The following is a 15,949-nucleotide window of genomic DNA, read 5'->3' on the forward strand; positions in this document are numbered from 1 at the left end:
GGCATGTCCAAAGTCCGGCCCGCGGGCCAAATGCGGCCCATGTTCAAATTCCCACTGGCCCGCAGCCTGTCATAAAACCAATAATATGTGGCCCACCAGCACGTACAAAAAACAAACAAACAAAATATATGTCCAACAAAAGCTATTTTATATTTCACCAGAAGATGGCAGCAGACCTGTGGCCGCACTCTAACCGCGCGAACCTTGACCCTTGACTCTTTCCAGCCCATTTCTAAAATGGCGACTGCAACTGAAAAAAGAAAAGTTGACACTGAGGACAAGTGGAAATTGGAATATTTTTTCACTGATATACGTAACAACTGTGTCTGCCTAATTTGCCAAGAGGCTGTGGCTGTTTTCAAGGAATTCAATATCAAGAGGCACTACCAGACAAAGCATGCTAACAGGGCTGTAAACTAACTTTTTGGCTCACCTGCCAAGGGGACCGGTAGATGAAAAAATCTACCGGCTAAGTAAATTTTTTACCGGCCAAGTAATAAATTGCCTCTTTTTGTTACATATACATCTGTTTCAGTACTTTTCATTGAGATAACAGTATTATATAGCGATATATATTTAGAAAAGAGACCAAAATATTATTCAAAATACATTTTTAATCTTTTGAATATTCAAAACATTGCGAACATGGACAGTGCCAGTACCAGTTAACCTCCTGTTCTGATAACAAATGATAATAACAAAATTCAAGGAAAATTAAAAAAAAAATAGAACAGAACAAAGTGGATCAATGCATGATCTAATCAGAACTCATCATCACTGTCTTCAGCAGACACCCTCTTCGCACCACCATCCATATAGTCAGGCCGCCTGCTTCTAACTGAGTTCTCGTGCCACAGCATCACAGCTGTGCTGGGATCAAAGTCTTTTATATCTGGGGAGCAGAGTTGCACAATCAGAAGATCTGACAGAGTGTCAGACAGAAGACTGTTCCGCCAATCACTTTTCACCATCTTCATGGAGCTAAAACCCCTTTCACAGTCAGCAGTGGAGGCAGTAAGGGACAGGACCAGGTTGATGACAGCCAGCAGGTCAGGGCAGGAGTGCTGATGGCTCCTGTTCACAGTGACCCAGGACACATGTGGATGTGACAGGAACTGTGGCTCTTGGTACATCAAGGACTTCAAGACAGTCCACTGGTCCATCACATTCTTAGCATGGATGCCAGAGGTCTCCAGGACAGGCCTGAAGTGGTTCACCAGTGTCTCCACTTCAGTGTCACCAAAATCTAGAAGAGTTGTACACATAGGTCTACATTACAACAAGCATAATGCATATTTTATTTCTGAAAATAAAATAGAAAATATGATCATCATGACCCTGAACTTAAGTGCTCTGCTGTAGTACTTAATTTAAAAACACCTGCTGCTGCATCTCCTGACTCTGGCCAGTTGGCAAACCTGACGAGCTTGGTGGCACACAGCACACATCCTGGAATCTGTCAGTCATACTCTTGACTAGCCTATCCAGCAGTTTGTCACGTGAGGCGACGAGGGTCTGGCTCTGGCTCTCACTGCTTGTCAGTGAAATTCCCTCATAGCTGTTGTTGTTGTCCCTCATAGCTTTTGTCACTGTGGCCTGCAGGGGCCTTCTCTGGTAAAAAAAAAAGGCAAATTTTTACTATCCTATCAGAATACACCTTCACACATTCTACCTCTCTCTTGTTGGAACCATATTCATTAATAAAAGTCAATTATTTCCTATTACTTCTTGAATAACCATACCTGGTTTTGTGCTTCTTGAGGACTGCCTGTGTTGCTCTCAAGGAGCTGTGAGCCTCTGCAATGGTGATGGTGGACCTCTGGAGAGAGGTGGACAGGCTGCTCAGGTGTGTTTGTGTGTCGTGCAGGAATCCACAGAAGTGGATGAAGACAGCCTCCCTGGCAGTAGAGTAGTACTTTCTGGCCTTGGCCTGTTGGACTGCTCTGACATTTTCAGCATCACAAGACTGAATCTGAAATATCAAGAACAAACACATACAACAAATGTACTACCTTTTCAAAAACACTTATTAGATAACACCCTGACAGTCACACATTTCTTTTGATATATTAATAATGCCACTACCTGTTCCAGATGTTGGACAATCCCCTGAAAGCCCCGCAGAAAGTGGTCCAGGGCACGTAGGACGTTTCCTACCCATCGGGTTCCGCCGATCCTTGTGGGCACCAGTGGTTTGTGCCCAAGAGCCTAGAAGCTGTTCACCAGGTTAGCTCTGTTCAGTGGACTGGTGTGGTAGAACGTGTAGATGCCACTGAGGAATTCCTCCACACTCTGGAACATGGCATTGGACTTGATGGCATCCTTGAAGGCGAGTTCTTGGCGGTGTGCCATGCAGTGGATACCAAGGACGTAAACCCGGTCCCTCTTCAGCTGGCTGACCACACCGCTCTTCGCTCCCACCATCACAGCAGCACCGTCTGTTGCGAGGGCAACCAACTTGCTCTCCCACTCTTCGCACACACCCTCCATTCAAATGCAAGCATAACGTTATATTTCCTCAAAGGAGTTTTGTGAATATTATAAATTGAATTGAAATGTAAATTGAAAAGTGAAATAAAGTTGTTTTTTTAAACAATGAGGACAACTAGCCCCTTTCACTTCAGATATAACGTTATAGTCATCTGAGGTCAAAACGGACAATTATCGAAAAATGATGCCATAGCATTTTGGCGCAAATTTTCATAGAGCTAGCTAGCTAGCTAATTTAGGCAAGCCTATATTAACGTTGATGTACAGTAAACAATATGAAGAGGGGACCGGAATAAGAATTACTTCATTGACAAATAACATTGTTTTCCTTACTCGCACATCCACTCGTAGTCCGTGAACGGTCTCCCCTTCTTCACAAGGGCATGAGCGGTCCTAAACATGGCTTTGAGTTTGGCTTTGGTCTCTTCTGATAAAGACGTCAGAGCAGTCACGGCAGGTTGAGTGAAGAGAGGCTCGGACTGAGCCCGGGACACTGATTTGCAAACAGCGTGACATTTGTTTCCTTTGTGCTCTCAGATGGTCTCGAGTTTCATTGTTTTATTGCCAACCACAAATGAATTGGTGCGCTGCTTTACTTTAGCATATTTTTTACAAACTGAACAAAACATGATAACTGCCGCCTCCTCGTACTGCAGCCATTCCCTGTGAATCTTCCATTTCTCATTGAAGTTTCTTACTTTTGCTTTTTTCTTTGACGTTTCGCCTTTTTCATCCTCCTTTCCATCTATCTCCTCTGTACTCTTTCTTTTTGGGTCAGTCACACTGGGTATGTGCCTCCACATTGCTGCGCTGGAACCACACTGCGCGGGCTGGTGGTGATGCGTGAAGGCTGATTTATACTACTGCGTCAAGTCGACGCCGTCACGATGCAGAGCCTCTGTGTGGACGTGAACCCCTGACACAGAGCCTCTGCGTCCGTGATCGTGCACCTCCAAAAATGTCTAGGCATTTTATAGCAGCAATGTTTTGCTATATTGTGACAAACATTTACCTGCCCTGCATGTAGCCCTCCAAAATTAAGTCGCCAGGGGAATATTTTAGTCGCATTTGGCGAGTGGCGACCGTTAGTTTACAGCCCTGCATGCTAACTACGACAAGCTAACTGGGAACAAACGCAGTGACAAATTGAAGCAACTGGAAGCTGTTTTAACGGCACAGCAGCGCCAGAAAGGCAAGCTACGAGGTGGCAACGCTGATTGCCAAGCACTGCAAACCTTTTTCTGAGGGTGAATTTATGAAAGACTGTGTGATGAAAATGGTGGAGAATATTTGTCCTGAAATGAAGCAAGAGTCTGCCAATGTTTGCCTGGCTTGTAACACTGTAGTAAGGAGAATTGGAGATGTTTCATCAGATATTAAGAGACAGTTTGAGGCAAAGGGAGCTGAGTTTGACTTTTTTTCGGCGATGAAAGCAGGGACGCATCTGACACCGCTCAGTTACTGATTTTTTTGAGAGGAGTGGACAATGAAATGAACGTGAGCGAAGAGCTACTTGACCTCCAGAGCCTTAAGGGCCAAACAAGAGGAACAGATTTATTTGTTTCTGTTTGTTCCGCCGTTGATGACATGAAACTACCGTGGAATAAAGTCACTGGGATTATTACGGATGGTGCACCTGCCATGGCTGGCACACGAAGTGGATTATCAACCCTCATCTGTGACAAAGTCAGCGAAGAAGGAGGTAACACTATAAAACTCCATTGTATTATTCACCAACAAGTTCTCTGCGCCAAACATCTGAAATATGATCATGTTATAAAATCGGTAATAAAGGCTATTAATTATATTTGCTCCAAAGCCCTGTGCCACCGCCAGTTTCAACAGTTTCTACTTGACATCCAGGCTGAATACGGAGATGCTGTGTATCACAACGACGTAAGATGGCTCAGTCGGGGGTCTGCACTGCAGCGCTCTTAGGGAGGAAATCGGACAATTCTTGGCAGAAAAGGGACAACCGATGCCAGAACTATCTGATCCTGTTTGGCTGGCTGATTTTGGATTTTTAGTTGGCATAACACGGCATCTGAACTTGCTGAACACGAGCCTTCAGGGGAAAAATGCAGTGGTGAGCGAACTTGTATTCACACATCAAAGCCTTTGAGACCAAGCTGCAACTTTTCCAAAGGCACCTGTCACGAACGCAGCCCAATACGGCACACTTCCCCGCGCTGCAGGAAATAATGACCAGTTTTCCACAGAACAATATCAGTGCGCAAATGAGGAGGTATGCTGCAGTAATCTCATCTCTGGCTGAGGAGTTTCAACAGCGCTTTCGAGATTTTGCAGCTATTGAAAGAGAGATCACGCTTTTTTCCAGAGGCGGACTGCTCAGATCAAATCACAGCTCCCCCTCAGCCATTTCCATGAGGCAGCTCTTATACGGCCGAGTATGGGACCAGGTAGGCTTGTGATAGGCGGCTGGGACCAACGCCGCAGGAGCGGAGGAACCAGCCGAAAACGAGGACCACCCAGGCACAGGCAGAGAGGAGTGATGCGGAGGCAAGGACAATGAGGAAATCCCCTTCTGGGGCAGCGGATGATAGGTCGCCCCAGCCTTAATTCAAAAGGGGAAGACTGCACCATACAACATAACACACAACAACAAGAGCTGTACCTGGAGCCCATAACACACCCCACCTAAATACAATCCTATAGGTTTTGTCATCCTACCGAAAATCTACACACGTGACAGAGTGTCAACTACAACATTTTCTGAACCCTTCTTGTGCTTAATCACAAGGTTTACATTCCTGTACCAACAGAGCCCAGCGCATGAGCCTTTGGTTATGATTGTACATGCGCGACAGGAACACTAACGGGTTATGGTCAGTGTAGACAACCCGGGGCAGACTGCAGGAGCCAACATATACCTCAAAGTGTTCTAGGGACCATAGTAAAGCTAAAGTCTCCTTCTCAATAGTAGAGTACTTCAGCTGGTGCTTGTTGAACTTACGGGAGAAGTAACTTACAGGATCCTCTACTCCCTCCGCATCCTCCTGCATCAATATAGCCCCAGTACGAGGCCGCAATGCACGCCTGGTGGTTGGAACAGGGAATTAAGTGATGGCGCTAACTTTCGCCTTGATGGGACGGACCTGACCCTGACCAACCTGTCTGCTCAGGTATGTGATGCTGCCCTTCCCAAACTCACATTTGGCCAGATTTAGAGTGACAGACGCTTTCGAAAATCAGCTGAACACTTAGGTTAACGTTCTCAGGTGTTCAGCCAAGGTAGCGGAGTGGACAATCAGATCATCCAGGTAAGCGTTGCAGTTGGTCACGCCAGCCAGAACAGTATTTATCAACTGTTAGAAGGTAGCGGGAGCGTTGCACATCCCAAAAGCCATAACAGTGTATTGTAAGAAGTAATCTGGAGTTACAAAGGCAGAAATTTCTGAGGCGCGCTCGGTCAGAGGCACCTGCCAATAACCTTTGAGTAAATCTAATTTACTGACGAATTTGGCAGAGCCCAAGTTATCCACGCAATCTTCCATTCGCAGCAATGTATATGAATTGGGCACGGTGACTGCATTGACCTTCCTGAAATCAGTAAAAAAAAAACCTAGTTGAACCACCGGATTTGGCTTCCAACAGACAGGGTGAGCTCCAAGAGCTTGAGCTGGGTATGGCCAATCCATCTTCTAGCAGATACTGGGTCGCCTTTTTCATCAGAGCTCTTTTTATCTGATTTACCCGGTACTGGTGTTGTTTAATTGGTTTGGCATCCCTCATGTCTGTGTCATGTTTTAGTACAGTGGTTCGAGTGGGAATATCTCCAAAAAGACATTGAAACTCTGCAACTAGAGCTATGATATCATGTAGTTGTTTAACTTTTAGATGGCTGAGCTGACGCAGCAACACTTCCAGCATCTCTGAATTTGGCAACCACGCACTGTGTGGACGAAGGGAGCACAGATAATACATCCTCATCATCAGGACAAGCCTCGGTTACAACGAGCGCGGAGCAGCCACTTGTCAGGACCACAGAACCAGTCTTATCATCACAAGAGTGATACAGCTTTAACATATGTATGTGACAGACTCCAGTTTTTGCTTTCTGTCAGGAGTGCTGATGACATAATCTGTATCTCTCAGCTTCTGGTGGATACTGTATGGTCCGGAGAAGCGTGCAGAGAGAGAGGAGCCAGGGATGGGTAATAGAGCCAATACTTAAGTGCCAACTTCGAAATGTCGGACTACAGCTGAACGGTCAAACTAAATTTTCATGGTATGGTTGTATGGGTGTGATGCAAACGCCCACGGAATCTGCTCATGTAATCTAACACGTTACCCTCCGCGAAGGAAGCTGCCGAGAGGAGTTTTTCCTTAAGCGCCTTCAGAGGACTGTAAACAGTATGACCAAATATGAGTTCTGCTGGGCTAAATCCTAAGGATTCCTGCACTGACTCACGGGCTGCGAAGAGGACAAAAGGTATACCTTCATCCCAGCTTTTGTCCAGCTCCAAACAGTACTCATGCAGCATTGATTTCAGAGTTTGGTGCCACCGCTCCAGGGCTCCCTGTGATTCCGGATGATATGGAGTGGAGACAACATGGTCTTCATTTAGAGACTTAAAGACCTGTTTGAAGAGCTTGGATTGAAAATTTGTGCCCTGATCTGTCTGTATAATTTTTGGCAAACTGAAGGTGGTGAAAAACTTAACTGAAACTCTGACAATGGAACTAGCAGTGATATTGCGCAGTATCACTGCTTCAGGAAAACGAGTTGCAGTGCACATGATGGTGAGTAAATATTGGTTCTCTGATTTTGTTCTGGGTAGTGGGGTAGTAGGCCCTACTACTTGGTCTATTGAATTGTACCATACCTATTTAGCTGTACTGGTCAGTGGTCAGCTGTTGACATATGGTTTGTGATTATGGTCTGGTGGATTTGACATGGCACTTGACTAGACATGCAAAATTATGAATAGGTCTAATTAAGGTGGAGTTTAATGGCATTCGTGGTTTGCATTGGGTGGGGGTGGTGTGTGAGGTGCTGGCGGTCCGTGCACAAGGGCCCTCTGAGACCTGGTGCCCAGGGGCCCCTGGGGTGCTAATCCGGCCCTGGTTCTTCGTGTCCGCAGAATTTTATTGGCGGCGGAAAGATCTGATTTGGTTTGCCTGCCAACTGACAAATGTGACAAGTGCGACAATGTTTAGTAACATCAGACTTTAACCCTGGCCAGAAAAAGTCTTTCAGAATGCGAGTTTAGGTTTTGTTTGTTGTTTCCTGTGACCCTCCTGAGCACATTTGTAGGAGCAAACCCAACCACAGAAGTGCAAAGGTGGGACAAATAAAAGAAAGAGATGATCCGCGTTCCATGCCCCAACATTGTGTCAGTGTACAATAAGAGCATGGGAGGAGTGGATCTTCTGGATTCTTTGATAGCCCTCTACAGCACCAAGATCAGGTCCAAGAAATGGTACCATCGCATTGTCTTCCACATGCTGGACCTGACCCTGGTAGAGGCATGGCTCCTCTATCGAAGAGACTGCCAGTCCCAGATCCCAGAAAATGCCCAACTCCCACTGTTGGACTTCAAACTCCAAGTAGCCACCTGCCTATGCATGGAGAACAAGGTGTCAAACAAGAGAAAGGGGAGACCTTCACAAGTTGTTGTCCTGGAGAAAAAGAAAAGAGGGCGCCCCAGCTTTGTGCCATCTGATCCGATCAGAATGGATAACACAGACCACTGGCCCTTGCAGGCAAATGAGAAGGGGAGATGCAAGATGCCGGGATGCAAAGGCATCGTGAGGAGCAGGTGCTCCAAGTGTGCCGTGTTCCTCTGCTTCCCCCGAGAGAGGAACTGCTTCTTCGACTTCCACAAGGGGTGAAATTGGGTCAGAATGAACAACCTAATGTGAATCTAATTGAAAAACATGTTGATGATGACTAAATGAATGATACTGAATGAAAATTATCAAATGAAATTAAATAAGAAATATTGTTAGGAGCAGTTGTTCATAATTTGCCACATTCCTCTGCTTCACCCAAGACCAGAACCTGCATTTTTGACTTTGAAAAGGGATGAAATTGGGTCAGAATGGAAAATGTTATGTTAATTTGTTTGAAAAATATGTTGATGTTGATTAAATTAAATGAATGATATTGGATGAGAATGAAAATGAAATTGAATAGGAAATAAATGTGTTTTTGATCAGGAAAATTATGTCCCTGTGTCTTATTACAAGTGTATGTAACTTGTTACAAGTGTATGTAACTTGTCTCATTACAGTGTTATAATTACCTGATAGCAGGTTGTGTAGCGGTAGACAGCTGCCTCTCCTAAAAAAATAAGGTTGGGCGCCAGACAGGCAAAAGTTAATCGACCTTAAACCTATCAAATGTTTAAATTATTTAAATTAGTTCCCTTTGGAGAGAGCACAAAACCCCAGCTGCTCGCTTACTTCAGGGCTACAAAAAAATAACATAACCCAGGTGTCTCAATATTCGTATATTAAATAGGTCAGCAACCACAAACAAATATCCTCATCATCAGAAATTAATCATTAATACCGGTCTTTAGAATTCAGTCAGCAACTAAAAACAAATATCATCATCATCATTTAAATAAATCATCAATACCGGTTTTCAGAAATCAGTTTACAGAAATTAAATAGTTAATTCACATAAATAAATTGTTGAGGATGAATTGTAAGTGTGTGTGGGCATGTGAGGGGCAGTGTGAGTTGGGAGTCAGCTGAGAACCTGGAGGAATGAGGGGTGAAGGGACTTATCTGAAGGAGTGCGGCCTTTGACCCGGACAGAGAGAGGTGTTTCGCTGAGATCCAAACCGGCCTGAGACTGTCGCCTGTTCCCCGGAGCTCAATCCTCTTCTCCTTAAACCGATCCTTTGTTCCTCTCTTTTGTTTTTCTTTTGCCACCTCCAGTTTACTCAGAGTTTTCAGTTCTAGATCCCAGTACTGGTTCCTTTTCCTTCATTTCCTTGTCTCACTTCTCACACTGTTTCTGCTTCAGCCTCCTTTGTTCTCCTTTGTTTGAGCTTCCCCCCTCTCCCAGCTCAGGTGTCTCTGATTTGTAACCTCTCCTCCCTCCTCTTGTGTGTGATGTCACTTCCTACTCACTATCCTGCCCTGCTACACATTCCAATTAACAACAGAAATTATATTAATTTAACTGTGTAAATATTGGGTTATACATTTCACTAAGTATTAGTAGGATTTGTTTAGTCTTGTTTTCAATAAAATTNCAAACCGGCCTGAGACTGTCGCCTGTTCCCCGGAGCTCAATCCTCTTCTCCTTAAACCGATCCTTTGTTCCTTTCTTTTATTTTTCTTTTGCCACCTCCAGTTTACTCAGAGTTTTCAGTTCTAGATCCCAGTACTGGTTCCTTTTCCTTCATTTCCTTGTCTCACTTCTCACACTGTTTCTGCTTCAGCCTCCTTTGTTCTCCTTTGTTTGAGCTTCCCCCCTCTCCCAGCTCAGGTGTCTCTGATTTGTAACCTCTCCTCCCTCCTCTTGTGTGTGATGTCACTTCCTACTCACTATCCTGCCCTGCTACACATTCCAATTAACAACAGAAATTATATTAATTTAACTGTGTAAATATTGGGTTATACATTTCACTAAGTATTAGGATTTGTTTAGTCTTGTTTTCAATAAAATGATGTTTTTAGAGAAAAATTAGATTTTATGGTACTTTCCATGATTGCGCATTGTTGCCATATGGCAACAATATACCAACTACCCCCCTTTAAAAAAAAAAGAATTTTTTTTAATATTTTCATTATTTAAGCAATTTTAAGTAATAAAAACACATTAAAAGATTTTTATCATGTTTAAATAATAATTCATGCAATAGAGGGTTAACACCTGCTCGCGATAACCAGTGGGCACGACAGTTTGATTTACCATACTCAAATCCTGCGAAAACTTTCATCAACACACAGTCAGACAAATCAACATCTGCTGGGTTTTGAGTCCTTCTCTCCGCACACAGTTTCCGTGTCTGCGCGCGTGTAATTACGCAAGAAGGAAACAACCCGGGCTGTGCCGGAAAGTATAGGTGTGATGTTTAACACTTCGAGAGCAGGAGTCACTTTACCCCCAGCAATATCATTTCCCATCAACATAGTGACCCCATGGATTGGCAGAGCCGGACAGACAGCTACAGGGAAAAATCCACTGATGACTGTTGCTGCGACCAATCCTTACGACTATTCAAGAGCACAACAAAAATAAAACCCTATCTCCAGTCTCACCTGTCAAACAAAAATACAATCTAGCAGCCACCCATAATCTAATGTTGTTTAGACTGAAGGAAAGAAAACACGATTACCTAAACTAAAGCCTATAGCGCAAGACCCCCAAAAACTGCAAAACTAGTGCCCCCACGAGTCAACAATTACAATCTTGAAGCCAAGTCCAGAAGAGCTACTGCACACACGTTGACATTTTGACATTTAGAACAACAACCTGTACCTGGAGCCCATAACAAGGATGCTGATAGCAACCATAGGAGACGTACAACTAACGTTATAACCAGTCTATGAGTAATGTCAATGGTAAGAAATGGTATGGTACCCACACTGTAGGGGTGTCTGAAATCTTGGTACAAGATTCTTCCCAAAATAAATGTGGGAAACATATTGTAATATTTACAATTACAGATTGCCTGCCCCTTGATGTCGTTATCAGTTTAATATAGCCTTAAACTATAAGTCCCTCCTGATTACACTTTCAGTCTTTATCTAGTCAGCTTGTGTTAAAAGATCATCGATCCTAATACAGAAAGTATCTCCATGGCTTCAAAAAAACGAACACAGTCGGTCACAGTAGACGGTGTTCGTCCACTCTTAATCTGTTTTTCCCAAAGGATTACAAAGGAACAGTGGCAACTATAGCTTCAGGTGTGGTTGATAATGCCACAAAAACAGTGATTGCAGAGCTGCTTTTGGAACTCATAACATGTGTTTCAAAAGCCGTGTTGAAAACTTTCAAGTCCTCAAATGTTGTATCAGAGGAGCATCTTCTGTCCAGTGTGAGCAGCACACTCACCCAGAGCTGTGAGGAGTTTCTGAGGCTGGAGGACCAATTCCAGAGTCCCAACATCAAACCCTTGAGGAACTTGATTGTTAAAGAGGTTGCAGAAAGTGTCAAATCTGCCCTCTGTGCTGGTGTGTGCCCTGAGGAGCCTGTTGTAAAACATGTCATCTCCCCCAGCACACTTAATGTTATGGTTCTTCGTGTCCGCAGAATTTTATTCAAGGTCAAGGCCAGTGGGTTTATGATGATATTTCGCCCACCTTTGACATGCAGGCAGAGAACAAGCAAGGCCACCTCCATACAGGGTGCCAAGGACAAAATCAAGTTAGAGGATCATTCAACCATCAAAGTTGAGGAGGCAGAAATCCCAGAGAGGTTGCAAAAATTAATGAGCAAGGAGGTGAATGAAATCACAGAACCTCTTCTCAATGATATGCCAGACTTGAAGTACAAGCTGCTGCGATCTGCATGCTCCCGGGAGATAAAAATTGCTGCAGATCATGTTGGTAAGTTAATTACTGCAAGTAAAGCTGCAGGGCCAAGTCAAAAATCCAAAAAGAAGTCCAAACCAAGTGTGGCCGGGCCGTGGCAAGGCCCGGATTTAACTGAAAATTTAGGTACCACTGACCCTTTAATACCTCAGTAAAACCAGTTAGTCCACAGATACCTTGATGATACAGATGACAAAAGATGGACTGAGACAAGGATTTCAAATTTATTCAGAAAAAAAGGTTAAAAGGTCAATATATAAAATCAACAACAATTTATTAAAAAAAAAAAAAACTATAGAAAATATAAGAGGTGCCTCAAGATCTAATTTTTCCCATATACAGTATATAAATGAATAACAGGAACACAAAAAAAAGGAGCTGTAGGATTAGCAGCTGTGGCCGCAGACAGGGAAGGAAGAAAATTTACACTGGGGGAGAGTACCCCACCACACTCTGGTGCCCTACACACTCACACAGCAAATCAACTAAAGGGATGCAAATAAATAGTGAAGGAAGTGCAAAATTTACCAAACACACTATTATGGGGGGGTGATGAAGCACAGGTGAGGAACTCTACCACCAAACCCTCCACCAGAAGGCCGGCCACGCTCGCTGCCGCACCTACAGCACTTGTACAGAGACAAAAAAAAAGAACAGGTATTAGAACACAAGACGGGTACAAATTCTTGGGGGAAATGACCAAACCAATACCAGGGCCAATGCAGTGTGCAAACAATGAAACAACTAAACAGGCAGGTGAGCTACCAGTGTGCCCCCTGAGCCTTTTTGAGCATCAGCGTTATTGACTATGGTGGCGTGGGTTTTCTCCAGGTGCTCTGGTTTGCTCCCACATTCTTCACAACCATGCAACAATCTATAATAAATATATATTTATAATATATATAATCTATTCACATATAATAAACCACATTAAACAGAAATCACCCAATTTTCTCAACCATCTGTGTCCTTTTGTTTGAGGGCTGACTCTCTTGAATGTTATATCAAGAAACAGCTATATTTGAAAAGGTAACACTTCCACCTGCTGGACATGTGAAGCAGGTGCAACAACTTAACAGGAAACAACTGAAAGATGATGTGGTACACAAAAATAGTGACAGGTCAGAAACAGAGTTAGAAGAAGTTTTCATATTCTTTACTTAATTGAAGTAAGCAAACTAATACATCAGTGGAAAAATATTCACTTATATGTATTACAGAAGATCATAAGGGCCAGGTTTTTTTTTAGATTTCTTTCAACTCAGAATTCTCAGATTAAAGACAAAATTTAGATGAATATATTTTTTTCTGTCTACAATCTGCCCAGTGTACGTGATTGCTCAGGTAGCCTATGTATGCATATTCTGGTGTGGTAGTATGGATGGAAATCATTTCTGATATGGAGCAAAAACAGCCGTCTGGATGGATGGTGTGGATGGAGCCAAAAATGGGGCCAGCAGCGTTTTCGAAAAAGTCTCAGTTTTCGGTGCTTGAAAACAGCACAGCTGTGTGGACAGGAAGCATAAACATAGCAAAAGAGATGCATTTTAAAACAAAAATGTACACACAAACATCTTATTTTGGAACAAGATCAAGAAAAACTGGTGCATGTGCAGGAAAAAAGTGAAAGTCAAAACCTCAGATGACCTCAGGCAGTGACTGCTCCTGCAGATGTCTCCATATTTCAGAGAGGTCTTAAATCTATTCTTAACTTCTCTCTCCAATGGTGTGTGGGTGTGTGTGTGTGTGTGTGCGTGTGTGTGTGTGGTCAAGTTGAAGTGTGTGTCCTAACAGCTGATATTTCAGGAAGAACATCTCGAATGTTTACAACTGGACAGATGTAGAGTATATCATCAATGAAGACACATAAACACACTCAGAAAAGAAGGCAGCAGTTTTATATGTATAATAATGGAATATAAACTCACTTATACTGACTGAATGAATGAAATATGTAACCTTCCTGTTGTGTTCGGGTCAAATCTGACCGATTTACAACTTAAAACACTCATAAATATTGTGTTTTACATCTGATTGCCTCAAGGCCTTATGATATCCTCCACACTATGCACTTGAACATATAAAAGTGATGATCACCTCTTTCATTGAATTTTGAGTGTTTTAATCAACCTTGTTACACCTGTGGTGTTCCCAGTCAAAAGTGACCGCCATAGGAAATGAATGGGTATCCAGACTATATTCATCCATCAGACAGAAAACATCCCCATACACACCACCCCAACTCAACAACACTCACTCACTCACTCACTCACTCACTCACTCACTCACTCACTCACTCACTCACTCACTCACTCACTCACACACACATTTCAGACTGAACAATGTCTTTTGCACGTACACATCTCTTTACCGCGCTTATGTGCCGATCCTCCCACGTGAACCAACTTCCTGATGAAACAATGTATCATATCTTCACACAGACTAGACAGGTGTCTGTTATGTGAACCCATCTCTTTCCCACGCTTTTGTGCCTATCCCCCACGTGAACCACACCTTCCAGACTAATCAATGTATCATCTTCACACAGACCCCATATATATAGCTCGATGTTTGCCTTGCACTCCTTTTACTCTGAGCACAATGAGTAGGCGACTGACCAAACGGTTCTCTGTCGAAGAGGTTCTGGTCCAGGTTTTTGGACACGATGAAGAGGGCACTGAAATTGAACCAGAGATAGAGGAGGATGTCTTGGAAGTGGAAGACAACACAGATTTTGATCCAGACTTTGAAGAGACTGACCAGTCAACAGATGGAGAGGGAGAGGCACCTGAAGAACAGGCACCTGAGGAGACTTTCCAGTCCAAGAGTGGACACTTGCTCTGGTCTTCATCCCCCCAGGACAGAGGAAGTAGAGCGAGAGTGGAAAACATCATAAAGATGACGCCAGGGCCAACACGGTATGCGACATCTCGTGTGGATGACATCAAGTCCAGCTTCCAACTCTTTTTACCAGAGTCCATTGAGGGAATTATACTGGAGATGACAAACCTGGAGGGGAAGCGGGTGTTTGGGGACACCTGGAGAGAAATCGACCTGGTAGACCTCCAAGCCTACATAGGTCTGTTGATTTTAGCAGGAGTATATCGCTCAAACAATGAGGCTACAAAAAGTCTGTGGGATGCAGAGTCTGGCAGGCCTATATTCTGGGCAACTATGTCCTTACAACAAGTTTCATGTCCTTTCAAGAATTATTCGATTTGATAACAGAGATACACAACCCGTCCGCTGGCGAAATGACAAACTGGCTGCCATCAGGAACATTTGGGACAGGTGGGTGGAGCGCCTACCACTTATGTACAATCCAGGCCCTGAGGTGACAGTTGATGAGCGCCTGGTTCCTTTCAGAGGTCGCTGTTCCTTTAAGGTGTACATCCCAAGCAAACCAGGGAAATATGGAATAAAGATCTGGGCAGCATGCGACGACAGGAGCAGCTATGCCTGGAATATGCAGGTATACATGGGGAAACCCAGTACTGGAAGGGCCGAAAAAAAACAGGGCATGCGTGTTGTGCTGGACATGACAACCGGTCTCCAAGGGCATAATATCATATGTGACAACTTCTTCACATCATATGCTCTTGGTCAGGAGCTGCTAAAAAGAAAGCTCACCATGGTAGGGACAGTGAGGAAGAACATGCCTGAACTTCCCCCTGCACTGGTATCGACCAGAGGAAGAGAGGCACTCTCATCAAAATTTGCTTACACTGACACACACACTCTTGTGTCATATGTTCCCAAGAAGAATAGAAATGTCATCGTGATGAGCATGCTACACAAAGACGCCGCTGTCAGCACCACAGAGGACAGGAAGCCCCTTATGATCCAGGACTACAACAAGAACAAAGGAGGCGTTGACTGCCTTGATAAGGTAATGTAAAGTTTCATCCATCATGCATTTTATTTTATTCTTATTTATGTG

Source organism: Seriola dumerili, unplaced genomic scaffold (genome assembly GCF_002260705.1).
Source record: "Seriola dumerili isolate Sdu_G_001 unplaced genomic scaffold, Sdu_1.0 BDQW01000381.1, whole genome shotgun sequence".
In the NCBI taxonomy this organism is placed as follows: Eukaryota; Metazoa; Chordata; class Actinopteri; order Carangiformes; family Carangidae; genus Seriola; species Seriola dumerili.